Source organism: Pleurodeles waltl, chromosome 7, assembly GCF_031143425.1.
Source record: "Pleurodeles waltl isolate 20211129_DDA chromosome 7, aPleWal1.hap1.20221129, whole genome shotgun sequence".
NCBI classification, from domain to species: Eukaryota; Metazoa; Chordata; class Amphibia; order Caudata; family Salamandridae; genus Pleurodeles; species Pleurodeles waltl.
This window is the reverse complement of record NC_090446.1, coordinates 557,389,199-557,403,689: the sequence shown is the minus strand read 5'-3', so window position 1 is coordinate 557,403,689 and position 14,491 is coordinate 557,389,199.

Here is a 14,491-nt window from a genome sequence, read left to right as displayed (position 1 = left end):
TCGGCTATACACTGGGGGTTTCCCGATTACTTTGGCTTTATTGGCTGGGGTCTTGCTGTTGTTGCTATTTTTTCGCAATGGCTGTCCTGCCACGACGAGATCCTGTATTGCTGCTCCCGTCGGCGCAGCTGTGTCGTGAACGCATGATACAGCACTTCGGAGCAACACTCCTGGGCCATTTGGAGTGTGACTGGTCTCTGTCATTCCGACCGGTTTTGGATTGTGTGCAACCCGTGTTTCGGTGCCTTTGGTGCTCGTTTGACCATGCACTGTCTCTCTGTCTCTCACTGCAGCGCCCTCCAGTGGTCAATCCTGATCTGTTGATGTTCCCAATTAGGGCTCATTCCCAGACTTGTGCGCTACGGTTGCGTTTGCTTCGTGAGGCAGTTTATGAGATTCCCTTCCTGGAGGAAGATGGTTTTGTCTCATTCATAGGCCCTGCACGGGGTGCCGCCCTGAATGGTTTTGGGGCTTTGGAACACACCTGCTCCATGGTACTTTGTGGCGTGGATCTTCCGATATTGACATATATCGAAGTGGAGGAGCTCCTACTTTCTATTGCTTCTGTTTAACAATTGGATTTTTTTCCTCTCCTGCAAAATTTACATTATATTGGATTTGGCTTTATTGTCACATGTTTCCTAAATTTATGACTTTGTTGTCTTCTGACCTTGTCGAAATATGTATCTAATTTTAGGTATTGTTTATATCTGGGGCATATTTTTTATATTATTGGAACCACTTGCTACCGACAGGGGGAGGGTGTAGTGTGGTTAGTTTTACGTATCCTTTGCGCGTTAGCTTCAGGCTTTAGGACTTTGTGCACTTTGCCCTGGATGTATTTTATTAATTTGCTGGCAGCTTAGAGCCTCTGTGCACTTTGCTCTAAATGCTTTTTATTAGGCTTCGTACTGTTATTTTTCAAATAGCCAGTTCTACGGTTTTGTTTTTTATTCATATCACACTGTTTAGCCTACTTCAGCACTGGAGTTCTCCATAACACATGCACTCTGTGCTTCAGTCAAGGATACAGTCTGGTACATTGCCGATAGACGTGGTAGGAGTTTAGACTTGGCATTCCTGCGTAGGGACATTTTGTGATCACGCTGACATGTTAGTTATAAAATCACTTCCTTGTCCCAATACACGCGAGAGGGAGATTCCAACCAGGGAACCACAACTAGACGCTGACTGCCTCGTTGCAGATGCTGAACCAAGATCACAGGCCTTTGCTCAGGTATGAGGGCTGATGTCTCCCCGGTGATTCAGAGAGGCAAGTTAGAAGCTTAACATGCTGTGCTCGAAATAGATCAAGCAGAGGGAGAGTAGAAACTAATAGACACGATGATAGCTTTGTTCTTATGTTTTACTCTCCTGGTGACTATTTCAATCCTACTGTGTTGTATGGTTCTGGTTATTGCGGCTCACGCCTTATTATCTAAAATACAGTCGTTTTATTAAAACATTATATAAAACCTATACTGTCTTTGTCATTTGTATATGAGATCATATTGTAAATGAGAGAGTTGGTTTGGATCTGAGTGACCACGACTTCCCTGAGAAGTTCCAAAGATGTCATGCGCTCGGCTGCCCAATCATCTCTTCCCCGTGGGAGAAATGAGGCACTGCTAGTTAGCCGGAGCAAAAAACGGATTTAGGGTGACAGAGTTCCTTACACGTGGGTCCGACTCAGTCCCCCACACCGTGATCGATCCTGCTGCCTAGAAATCCAGTAGTCTCATTTAGGATAATGAAAGCCCACGCGACAACATGTACATAAGCAAACATGCATGGGGTTTTAACTCTGCTATGTGTGGCTTCAAGTCGGGCGCACATATTAGAAGCAAGAAACAAGGATGTATGAATGCACTCCTGAACACTTAGCTATTCTATGCTAACACCACCTGAGGGCTGCTGTTAGTCTTTTGGCGCAGCCAACAAGTAAGATATCGTCATCATCTGGGGCAGTGCCAAAAGCAATGGGTGTTACAATAGGATGGCCACTGCAACAACTATTGCATGCCCCCTGGTGAAGAATACTGTAGAATGCTGCCCCATATGTACATGGAGGCGTTACTCTACAAACAGTTGCATAACAGATCCTTGTACACATGGTGCAGTGAAAAGCACTCTAGGTGCATCAGGGAAAGTGATGCTCTGGTGGTGCTAGGGCCTCAATTATCTGGCCCTCTGTCTTACAGACAGATTTGTAATGTTTGGCAGATGTTCAGTCCTAACACAGAATTGACTTGCTTGCTCAGCCTAAAAGGTTGAATGTGTAACAGTTGTCCATGCACATAAATGTTCAAAAATCACTAAGCTATGTGTTCCTGTCATGTCTTGCAGGTAGACCCCCACCCTACACAATTGGAGAGGTGTCCCTGTTTGAAGACCCTGATGCAGCCACTAAGTGTCACCTTGCGCATCACAGTCATTCCAGGGTTTTGTGTGAGAGGGTATGATGTGAGCAAAGCAATGTTGAAATGGCATGTGTGACCAATCATCTAGTTAGGATATAGACATCATGTCTGATGGAATGTTGAGGATGTAGAATACGTAGAATGCTGCACAAGTGCCAACCTGTGCTGCAATGGAATTGTGGATGTTAAGAAAAGAGAAGAATGTGCACATACACAGTGATGTCAGTCAAGATATGTGTCAGAGGTGCTGTTTATCTGTTTAGCATGCCTGTTGCCAATATATATGTCACAGCACTTTTGACAGCACTGTGTGTCACACATTGCTTTAAGTTACTCAGGAAATGGTGCAGATGATGTACATGTGTTGAGGTTTCTAGGGTGCTTATGTAGGAGACACTTACACAACCGGTGCCTCACTACTCTTCAGATATTAAGTGAAGCAGCGGCCGTGCAAGTACCCTAATTGCGCTTGCCAACAGTCAGTTGAGTACACAATGAGAATACAACTTGGCTCCAGATGGATGTGAGACATGTCTACGGATTGTAGCAGCCTAGATGTGTACAGATTTACCAACATAATCTACCCATAATGATAATTGTGTGTAAGCTTCGTCACATCACGTGTGTATAGAATGTGGATGCTGAGTTTATACCTGGTACTGGAGATATTAGACATGCATGTGCAAAGGTATTTCAATAAGAAGGAATACTGTAGCTACACCCAGTGCAGTGCCACTCTTCCTGTGACCCTTAGGTCACCCATACATCCACCTGGTGTGCGGCGCATAAGAAATTTTGCACACCATACCACAGGGTAGGGGGCAATAGGTACAAAATCTTTAGACAATATAGATGTACTGTTCAGACTTAGGGCAAAATATATGGGCACTAACCCTGAACTGTACATAGGGGCCCATAGTAAGCAATAGTCTGCCCCCTTGTAATGCCTGCTCCAAGCAGGTATTGGCCCATTGACACATGATTGATGCATTGGCATTCCTTAGAATTCTTGGTGCAAATTTTCTGGTCCCCCTACTGGGAGACCCCCACCTTGCATCCATGATGCTGCTCAAGGCTTGATATAGCGCAAGGGATGCCAAAGTGGTGGAATGCATTCATTAGGCCATTTAGTGACTATGGCACAGGGATTTGGGACTTCTTGGGCCACTTGATCTTCAATAGTATGATGACACAAATGTTGCTCAAGGAGGCAGTAGTCAACTAAACATCAGGTCCTATTGGTCAACAATGGATAGCCGTTAACCCAGTGACATGTACATGTTATGGCAGATGGCTGGTAGGACGTTTAGTCTGAAATTGGAGATTGACATTGCTGTAGAAAGTCTGGTGGAGAGCATGTGTCACCTGAGGATTGCGTACATTGTACGTTTGGTCAACTTCTTCTCAATTCAGTATTTGATGCAATGTTCTCCTCATGTTGTAGCTGCTAATATGACCACAACACAAAAGCGTGCTATTGAAAAAAAGGTTAGATTGTTTCCGCCACATCACAGAGATACAGGCAGGGTACCAGAAGATTGCCAGGAGGTATTGGCGTGAGAAATCTTCAGGGGCTTGGCTTGCCTTTCAAAATCAGGAACCTCTAAAACAGGCCACAACTGTGCAGGGCACAACATCTAGGGTCAGGGGAGCATCGGCTGGTCCAACCCCCTTAACATCATCAGCACCTATCCCCACTCAGCCACTGCTACAGGCACCTGCAGCAGCCACTTCCTCAAACTTTGAGGCAGACATGAGGAGGGACATGACAGCCATAATGGCGAGGTTGGAGCAGCTAGAGAAGGACAATGCAAGGAAGTACAGGTTGCTGAGGTTCTGTAAGAAGAAGCTGAAGAAGCTCTGAACATGTTGATGCCCAGCCTTCCAGTTCCTTCCCTTCTCCTGTTGTATATTGTTATCAGCTTTGGCGGGTTTCTAGGTGGGGAGTGATAGGTTAGTTAAATAGATTAGGTTAGTTGTAGGATAGAGTAAGTATAGTTGGGGGGAGGGTTCTAGTATTGTTTATTATTTTGGGATGGTTGGGTGGGGGTTATGTATGGCTTCTATGTTTATAAAAAATAAAAATAAACAATTTAAATCGGCAAAAAAGATATATTTGTTTAGGATATAGGTTAAGTTAATATATGTGTAGCCTTAGTTTATGTTGTCCTACTAGTACCTTGTCTCTTAATAGGGGTGGGGGAACAATGTTTAGTGTGTGGCATTAAATGTTTAAGATAAGTTTAGGTTGGGATAGATAGCTGTAGGGGTAGGTTTAGATAAGCTAGTGTAGGTTAGTTTAGTGTAGGATAGTGTATAGGTTAGGTTTTTAATAAGGTGTCTGTGTGTGCTCATGTGTGCACTGGCCAAGTTAGAGGAACCCTTATGGTATGCTTTCTGAATTGATTTACATGTATGACTATGTGTATCCCCTATGACCAAGGACCTGTCAGATTGGCTGCAGAATGACATCAGTTACTCAAAAAAAAATTAATCTCCAGATCCTGACATTCACATTGTGTATGTATGCAGAATCTTTGACAGGTAATTATGGAACTTCAACTATCATCGGTGAGTTCTCTCAGAAGAAATCTTGTAAAGTGTGCACATATTTCTGGAACTTATTTGGGGTATGTATCCTGGCACACTGACAGCTGCCCATCACTGATCAAATGTGCCTCTTCTGTTCTACACATATTAATTGTACTGGTGCTCTCATCAGGGAAAATTCCAACACTTATTTATACTTTTTTAATGCCACATTTGCGTAATTTTTTGACGCAAAAGTGGCGCAAACTTACAAAATACAATTCTATTTTGTAAGTTTGCGTCACTTTGACGTCAAAACGTGGCGCAAATGCAGCGCTAAAAAAGTATAAATACGGGCCTTGGTTCTGACCCAATAATGCCATATGTCACCTTGCATCGATATGTGTTCACTGCATGCTTTTAAGGCTCTGTAAGGTGGTTTTAGTCCACACCACCATCAGTCACCTTTTTCATGTTATAGTCCTAGTGTGTGGCATTGTGTCTGACAGTGAGCCACACATGTAATTAGGTTCTGTTCTTATTGAAACAGTTTCACACAATGCATACATTTAGATGAGTTGATTGATCCTAGTAAAAGTTGACATGATACATGTGTATAGGGAGATTTATTTACATGTCCAAGTGTACTTTCCAAAGCAATACACTGTCCAGTTCACAGACCCCATGAGAGATCCTGAGCCATTTGTGGTACATTCAGAGTCCAAGGGTAAGGGACGTCATGAGACATGGGTAGGAGAAGTGTGCATTAGTGAGGAGGTGTCGAAACTGTCCATAGGTAGGAATTGAGATATTGACAGTGTATAGCAGATACGTCAACAGTGGTTGGGTGAAGCAGGCACATTGCCAGCTGTCACAACACCGGCGTGCTTTTAAGCACAGAACTAAGGAGATACTGTCCATGTGGCATAGACCAGGGCTACAGGTTGTTTTCTATGTGAATGGTGCTCCTTCCACATCTTCGTCCTCTGATGTGTGTGGTACCTTCTGTGCCATGGGTGGTGCTGTTGTAGAAGTTGAGGGGGCCACACACACATCAGGGGATAGAGATGTGGAATCAAAGGTCCCAGCAGCTGCCATTTGTGGGAACACATAAGGCATCACTACAGCAAGGAGGAACTGCTGATTTCTCAACACTGCAGCAACATCACAGTGGTAGACAGTCATGTTTTGATGGAGGGAGCACACTTTCCACTACATGGACTCCAAGATATTTTGTATAGCCCCCAGCCTGTTATCTATCATGATTCTGCCACTTTGGGAGGGTAATTGTTGAAGCCTCTGCCTCATGATAGCAGCTATGTTGGCCAGGGACTGTTGGAGTCCACATAGCGGGAGTGGGTGCCTCTGATGGCAGCTGAGTTGTTCCTATTTGGACTGAGGCACCTCTGCATTCCCTCTAGGCTGCCCGCCATGGTCTCCATCCCGACCCACACCTGCTTGGCCATCTCCCGCTGGACTCCTAAAACTGTCCTCTAGTGATGTCTTGGTCCTCGGAATCCAGGGCTGTGGCAGGACTGGTTGGTGTTGTGTGTTGGTAGTTGGGTAGTTCATACGGAGACCCTGCAATGCTGTGTGTCCTCTCTGAGACAGGAGGTGGTGTCTGGAGGGACCCTAGGACATCCTGGAGAGTCTTTTCATTGATGGTCGGAAGCTGGTCATCCATGTCATCTGTAAAATCAAGGACAGGCAGGTCAGTAAGAGGTAAGGCATCATCCTCTGCAATGAGATAGTGAAATGTCAATCTTTGACTGTAATGGATGTTGACTGGCTCATTATTTACTTGCTACTGTAGGCGCAGTGACATGTTACAGACCCCAGGTTGTAGTTGTTAATTATGTGTTTCATTGTGCATCACACATGGGGCAACCTTTCAAGGTATTTTGTGCATTGATCCCACACCACCATCTTCCTTGCAGGCCCCTTGCCTCTGCCACTGATTCCATGGTAGTATGTCATGTACCTTCCTATTCACCTTGGTGGACATTTCTACAGTAGTGTCATGTTTGTTGTCACTCTTTTGATGCTTTACTGCATTGGCACCATGAATGATGGCACTAGTGCAGAAAAGCACAGGTAGGTCCATTGCTTACAATGCTTATATAACTTTGTAAATCGGCCTTTAGCAGGCCCCACACATGTGCTAATTGGAGGGCACAGTGAACCATTATGGATTGTCTGCCCCATTAGTTCGTCCCTCCCTACATTTGGGGCATTCTGCATATCTGCCACAGGCATATGTTGGTGTAAGGATGTACAATGTGGATCAATGCATGCTTTTGGAGATTTTCTTGATGTGGCACAAGGGGAATTGGCAACTTGGATCCACATGTGCAACTATTTGTATGATTGCACAGTTGCATTTTGGGCTAGTGCCATTGTCCCCATAGTGCAACTTTTATGCCACTTGTGCCAGTTCTTACTCATGAAGGTGTCCCTTTATGCATCACACCAACCATTCACACAACACAGACAAACTTGTTGTATGGTGAAATTGAAGCTACTTGTACAGCAGCCCAAATGATGATCACAGACATGCCCCATGTGTTGTATGAGTTCACTTTTGTGCCCATTCCCAAATGGCGCATAGAGGTGTGTGAGAGTGGTTCTTGGGCCACCCTTTGTGAGTAGCGTTCCGCATGTTGCACACTGAAGCCCTGATTTTTTCTTAAGTGGCACAGCTCGTTGCAACAGCAATAATAGTTGCATTGCGCTGCACCACTTTTGTAACACAGGGATGCACCCTGTTTTCTGGAATACGGCACACCCCTGCATTTTCCCCAGTACCTGCACAAATTTGTTCTCCCTGAACCAATGTAGGCATCCATGCAACATAGTGCAAGGGTGCCTGTGTAAGGGGGGATAGATTGTTTATATGCAGGAAGGTGTGCCTTCCTGCACATGAACAATCTATTATGGCAAGGTGGCATTTCTATGTGTGCTGCAGGATGCAGCACACATGAAAAGGGCAATGACATGAGAAGGATGGAAAGCTTTTTGCCTTGTTGTGTCATCCTGACACCACCCACTGGGGTGGTGTTGACATTAGTCACATTCTCTGGTGAACATATTGTCTTGGATCTTAGGCAACAACAATATGCAATGGGTGCTGTTGTGGCACAGCCACACTGTTTGCATCCTCTTCCAGGTAATGTGCTGTGTGTGTAGGGGACATATTTACAAGGTGATGTTAAGCCACAGTAAGGCCCATATTTATACTTTTTGACGCAAATCTGTGTCAGCGCAGATTTGTGTCAAAAAGTATAACGCCGGCTACCGCCATTCCAACGCACCAGCCGGGCGTCATATTTATGGAATGACGGTGGCCGCCGCTGCGGCCTGGTTAGCATCAAAATAAATTACTCTAACCAGGCAGCGGAGGCATAGGGAAGACTGGGGGTTGTGCATCAAAGAATGGATCAAGTCAGGTTAGAGTCCATAATAGTGACTCTAATCTGACTAGGTTCATTTGTTGAGGCACAAACCCCATGGAAATGACTCCTGTCTTAGGAAAGACAGGAGCAATGCCCCCCTGCCCAATGGCCATGCCCTGGGGATTTCTGTCCCCCTGGGCATGGCCATTGTGCACAGAGGCATGTAGGGGGGCCCAAGTTAGGCCCCCTATACCACTTCTACGTAAATAAAAAAATACTTACCTCAACTTACCTCTACTTACCGTGGATCGGTCCCCCCATCCATTGGTGTCCTCCAGGGCTGGGCGAGGGTGGCAGAGGGGTGTCCCTGGGGGCAGGGACGGGCACCTGTAGACTGTTTCCATGGTCAGAGACCATGGAAATGAGCCCACAGGTCCCTTACCGCCTGCCTTAACCCAGGCGTTAAAAAATTACTCTAAACCAGTTTAGAATCATTTTTTAAGGCCCTCCTACTCCCGTGCGTAATTTTTGTATGGGAGTATAAATGAGGCGCAAATGCCTTTGAGTCATTTTTTGCCCGGGAACACCTACCTTGCACGTCATTAACGCAAGGTAGGTTTCCACAGTAAAAAAATTACTCTGACTCCATAAATTTGGCGCTACACGGGTCTAGCACCAAAGTATAAATATAGAGTTAAGTTTGTGCTGAATTTGACTAAAATAAAAATGACACAAATCTGGCACAAACAGAGTATAAATATGCCCCTAAGTGGCTTAAGACCACGTTGTATATATGTCAGAGTGCATTGCTCCATCACAGCGTCACTAGAGGTGAGGTTTGGGTGGTGATGGGGCCTTCTGATTCTTGCCCTGTGTCCTGATGCAACCCTTTAGCATGCATTGAGTGTGTCCTTTGTGCCTCCCCCTCCTGCCATTCGTGAGATTCCAGATAGTCCCTCCCTGCAACTTACCCAACATTTGTAGTTGTTCTTGGTAGTCTGTGCTGTCCTGTCCTGCTATTCCAGTGACCAGCTCCTCAGGGATGACCGCTGCCATCATCTCCTCCAACTCATCCAAGTCCTTCTGGGGTGCCAGAGTTCCACCTCCATTCTGCAGTGCTGCCTTTCGGTTCCTGGTGAGTTTCTACTTAGTTCTGCGCTTGCATTTGTGCCAGCTCCCTTGCAATTAGTGACAGTCCTATTCACCTCTGCCATGCTGTTGACTTTATCTACTATTGCCTGCCATATACCCTCTCTCCTACTTGTTGGCAATTGGGAGGTGGCAAAGAGCTGGTGTTGGTGCTCCATCACACCTCTGACCAAGATGTCATTCTCCTTCTCACTAATGCAACACTTCTGCTTCCTTGTATCCTTCTCCTGGGACTTTGCTAGACCCTCCTGACTGGTACTTTGCTGATTGGGATCTCCCTGGGGTCTCTCCTGGCCTGCATTCTCCATCTTGTCGTCCCAAAAATGTTTTTCTTGTTCGCATGTTTTTTTTTTTTACGCGAATGCTGTTAAATATGGCACTAACCCATTTTGCGTCAAAAGACGTGCCACAAAACATTCTTTTTGCAGCATTAGTGCCATTTTTACCTACTGCATGTCGTAGTGGTTAGCATCATTTTTTTTACGCTAACCATTCCCCGTATGTCATTTTATAAATATCGCGCACAGATGGCGCTAGGGAATGGCATTGGCTCGTGGTAATTCTTTTGACGCACAACTGCACTAGCTTTTTCTTAAATATGGGCCATAGTTTCAGAGAGTCATCTGAGAGGCTTAGAGGGTCAGAAGAGGTGGCACTGAAATGTCTTGATAGGTGATGTGGTCTAATTGCTGGTACTGAGGCTTCGAGTGTAAACCAAGGAAGATCCCTGAAGATTTGAGGCCAGCTGAAAGGCTGTGGTGCTGATAGAGACGGATAGTTCAGCTCTTATATAGACAGCAGTGTAAACAGCATTCACAAAAAATAGCATTTCGGCTCTTAGGATTAGGGCTAGCAGAACACAACTGAGTACCTTCAAAAAGATATAACAATATCTAAAGAAGAGCACATGGCTGTAAAATCTAATAGAGAGAGAGAGACATACAGTTGAGTGTTGATAGTGGGATTGTGAGGTCCAGTTGAAAGAGTTGTTCTGGGTGCCTGAGTCAGGCCATAGAGCAAGAAGGCCACTTCCGAGTAAAGATCTGACAAACCGGGTGTGCCTGGCTCAAATTGCATTATTCAGCAAAGCTTTTCCTTCTCATCATGGGGTTAATAAATCTAACCCCTCTGCTGTCTGTGAACGCTCCTGGATTGCAGGAGACCGACAATGAAGCAAGTTAATCTATGTATGAGCGATACTCCACCCCATCCTTCTCCATTTATCGGAAAGACGCACCAGGCTGTTGCCAATATAACTGAATGGACACGTTTCACATGTTAGCCAAACAGTAGACAAACAGTAGACAAGCAATGAGGTATAAACATCTCAGACTATACCCCATGTTAGCCTTGAGCTCACACCACTCACCTTTGTGGTGCCCATACACATACATCATCAGACTAAGTTGCTCCAGGCACCCTTCGCAGAGGCATACAAAAGCCATTTTGAAGTAGGGTGGCCTTCCCTCGCGATTACTATCTCATTGCCCATGAAACGTTGCCTCCAGAGGACTGGGGTGAAAACACATAACTGCAAATTACTTCCCCCTCTCATCGACATCATAAAATAGACCTTTTGTTTCATCACATTTCAACTTCCTGTGATGGAACACAATTGTTCGCTGTATATTGTGGAATTGTAAGCATAACTGTTTGGTGTTCAAGAGGGACAACATTGTCTCCTGCTCTCCCCCCTTCCTTTTTTAGGTTTTGCCTGCACAGAGTTTGCACTGTGCTTGTGAAATATATAGTATTTATTATAAATCTTAAAAGGGACTTACATCTCGCCCCCTTGCTTTCATTGGTTCCTGTGCTTGCCACTTACTTTTCCTCTGTTTCTATAGGTTGTCACACTATTTTCTTGCATTTACCAATGCTTGTTCCAAGTATGTTTGCTCTTATCAATGTCCCAAGCCACAAGTACTCTGTTCTTCTGTTTCATTTCTAGCATGGCATTTAACTGTTCACTTAAAAATATTAGCTCATAATTGCAGACAATGAGCATAGTTCGGTGATAAGGGTGGTGCATGCTGGACCCCATAGTCTGAGGTGTTAAAAGTATTCTATTATAAACATTATAGTTTGATCAAAGATCAACCAAGAAAAATAAGTTCTCACCCAGAACAAATTATGCATGTTTATGTTCTTCCAGGTTTCTCTTCCTCTCCACCCCAACCCTTGCTGCTTCCCTAAACTAGCGTGAGCTCTTTTCTTTCACCAGAGAGTCCTTCTCAACAGGCGCCTTCTGTCAGCCGTTGTGTGCGTGCGTGGGGGAGGCTGGATGGGGCAGGTCTATTTTAGGTTAAAACTTCAAAGAGCTGTAATTACAGTGGCACTGGACACTCAACCTCACCCGCTGGAGATCTATGTTGCTAGAAGGTGCGGTGCTGTTGTGGGTCAGTATGATAATGATAATGACGTCCCAGCTCGCTCCCACCAACAGTAATCGCGAGACGCATCCTGTGCAGCAATACACGTAGGCATATCAAAGACTCCTGGAAGTGTCTGCCTCTGCACCCAGCATCTTGTTTTTTAGGATAAGCGTGAAGTGCACCAACCAAAACAAGCATTGGCAAAGCAAATAGGTCTTGACTCTATGAAATCTATTGGTTTTGTCAATGTTTGTTTAGACATGTGACACAGGAGTGATCGTTGCTGCTCTGCATTTCTTAAAGTTAAAAAATACCTATGATATGGACACTGCTAAACTTTACTGCGGTCAATGCCGGACGGGATATAGTGTTTTATTTTTTAAACTTTAAGAGATGCTGCACAGCAGCTAGTGCTGCTATGTAACATGTCTGACAAACATTGACAAAACCAATAGACTTCGTAGAAGCGAAAACTATTGGCTTTGCCAATGCTTGTTATTGCCTGCCACCACATGTGCCCTTTGCATACAATTACCTCTGCCAACAGGAAACATTTACCCACCTTTCTTTCTATAGAAACTACTATAGTAAAGATCCTGAAGAAAATTAATCTTGGGACGTCAAAGACTTCCTGATTGAACTTTTACCTGGTTTGTACAGGACTGACTTCCTCACCAACATTGGGATTACACAGGGAGCACTGTATCCGAAACATGATTTAACACAACAAAGACACAGGAAGGCTGCATCAGCTTATAGCCTGTCTCCTCCACCAGGAGCAAGTGCAACAGATTCTCTAGACAGCATGTAAACATGGGTCACTAAATTAACTAGGTGTACTCAAAATCCAGATCACTGATGATTTATCAACAGATAGTAGTACCAAAAGGACCACAACTTAGAAAATGGAACATTAAATGTGGACTCATTAACCCTGCAAAGATGGTGATGTTTGATGGCAGATCCAGAGATTATGCGAACCCGAGGAGACCACCCAGAACAATTCCTAGCTGGGTTAGAAGACTCGCACATGGAACTCACATCACCACAGACAACAGACAGCACATTTTCACAACTCCCACATTAAGCCTCTCAATGTTTTGGTAGGTCACAGAACTGACCCTTCAAGACTCAACAAGAGAAAGTAATCTGATGGTGGACGTTTACTCATGAACCCACAGAGAAAAATCCAAATCCCCATTGAAACCCATATTGGCGTTTGAAGATGAAAACTCGTTGGAACCTACTAGTGGACAGTGATACGGATTATCAGATATCTACTGTCACGGTTTCGGGCGGGTCTGATCAGGACTTTGGTTGGGACACCCCTTGAGGTCACTGAATATCCTAAAGAGGTAGTACACTGGGGCAGAGGAGCAGCTAAAGGCATACACGGAAAGGACAGCTATGGATAGGCACAGGAAACAGGAAAGTGAAAGCAGAGCAACCCTTGTGTGAACAAACAGGAAACGGATTACCAGTGGACAAACACGCTGGGGTTGTACACAGAGTAAGGCGCAGAACCTCCCACAGTAACAGGGAATCTCAAGGCCTCTGTGCAGTTTGCTCTTACAGATAGTCACCCTGCCAGCCCCATAGAAAGGAGGCAGCAGAAGTGATTCTGTCTCTGGACCCTAGAGCACAAACAAAGATAGTACTTACATACACAGGACACGCTCTTGTGGGTCCAGCTGGAAACACAGTGGCGATTCCTAAGAAAACAGCAATAGCACACTGTCACTGTTAGGCACGAAATACAACGTATAACACTGGACAAGGATGGGGGCTGGAATTGCCTCCTGGAAACCAGGAGCCAACCCCAGTACACAGGAGGACACGTATACACTGGTGAAGACTGATAGAACACTTACCAGACACAAAGAACCAAGAAGAAACAGAAACAGAAGGGAACCAACAAAGAGGCAGAGGCAAGAACTAGGAACAGGCTCAGGCTGAAGCAAAGGCGGGTCTAGGACTTGAAAACAGGGTGCAAACTTCTGTCTGGGACAGACAGAGACAGGACTGGGAAACTGAGAACAGGCTCTGGCTGGAACAGGCAAGGACAGGACTGGAATACAGGGAGTAGGAAATGAGCAGTAAACAGGACTGGGAAACAGAGAGAAGGTTCAGGCTGAAACAAGGCAGGAGCAGGGCAGAGAAACAGGGAGCAGGCTTTGGAAGAAACAAACAGGTACAAGGCTAAGAAGTAGGGAGCAGACTCTGGCTGGAACAATCAGGAGCAGGGCAGAGAAACAGGAAACAGGATCAGGCTGGAATAGAACAGGAACAAAACTGGAACACCATCCGACAAGGGGTCTGTAACACAAAGGAATTGAAGTCCGATGCACGACAGGGAGCTTGAGGAAATGGCTGCTTATAAGCAGTTCCAAGCTGGGCTGCACAGGAGAGGTTTCAGGTGTGTGTAGTTTCGGACACTTGCAAGTCCTGGAGGAGAGGATCCAGTGAAAAGGAGCAACTGGACTTCTCCCATTGAAAACAATGGGAAACAGAATCCGGGTTTTCCTGACTACCAAGCTGTGCATTATGGGATTTGCAGTCCCAAGAAGCAAATGTAGTCCTACACAAGTGTACCATGGAGAAAAGAGAAACAAACAGGAGTCAGCAAGGG